The following is an 829-nucleotide window of genomic DNA, read 5'->3' as shown; positions in this document are numbered from 1 at the left end:
TTTTACTTCTTGTTTTTTTTTTTTTTTTTTTTTTGAAGGAAATTAATACTTTTATACAGCAAGGACACATTAAACTGATCAAAAGAGACAGTAAAAACATTGAAAATGTTACAAAAGATTTTATTTTTAAGGTTTGCTTTTTTGTAATGGCTGCTGAAACTTCAGCATTGTCACCATAGGAACTATTTACATTTTAAAACTGAAAAAGTTATTTTAAATTGTAATAATATTTTACAATATTGCATTTTACAAGAAATGGAGATTGGAAAGCTTAAGAAACTTAACATAACATTAAAAAAAAAAAAAAGACGTCAAAAATGACAGTCCATGGTAAATAATTGAATCCCATGGTCATGCTATGGTGAAAGGCCAAAACAACATTTTAAATTTTTCATAAATTGCATTTGTTTAACCCTTTAAAGTACAACCTGTAACTGTTGTAAACCACAGGCTGCTATAGTCCAAAAACAGCTTCAGATGCAATTGTCAATTGTACAATTAGGCTCCCCTAGGTAAAAAAAAAAAAAAAAAAAAAAAAAAAAAAAAAAAAAAAGACGTCAAAAATGACAGTCCATGGTAAATAATTGAATCCCATGGTCATGCTATGGTGAAAGGCCAAAACAACATTTTAAATTTTTCATAAATTGCATTTGATTAATCTTTCAGCATTTCATTTTAAGCATTTTACTTAAACACCAAGCCTTTTCTGAGACAGAAAGTATCTCACCAAGACAATTGCAGTATTATACCTCAGTAAACATCTCAGAGATTTATTCATTTCAATTTAATAACTTAATATATGCTTATCTTCAAAAGATGGGTAAAGGTT

At 27.5% G+C, this 829-nt stretch overlaps 1 protein-coding gene across 1 annotated transcript in view; it reads right to left on the bottom strand.

The window, feature by feature from the left end:
* LOC107692773 (gem-associated protein 5-like) overlaps positions 1-829 on the bottom strand; it is a 20276-nt gene that overhangs the window by 9131 nt on the left and 10316 nt on the right. The window lies entirely within an intron of this gene.

This window comes from Sinocyclocheilus anshuiensis, unplaced genomic scaffold (assembly GCF_001515605.1).
Source record: "Sinocyclocheilus anshuiensis isolate Anshui unplaced genomic scaffold, SAMN03320099.WGS_v1.1 scaffold943, whole genome shotgun sequence".
Lineage (NCBI taxonomy): Eukaryota > Metazoa > Chordata > Actinopteri > Cypriniformes > Cyprinidae > Sinocyclocheilus > Sinocyclocheilus anshuiensis.
Note: the sequence above shows the minus strand (reverse complement) of the source record. Positions and strands in the feature narration are given on the sequence as shown.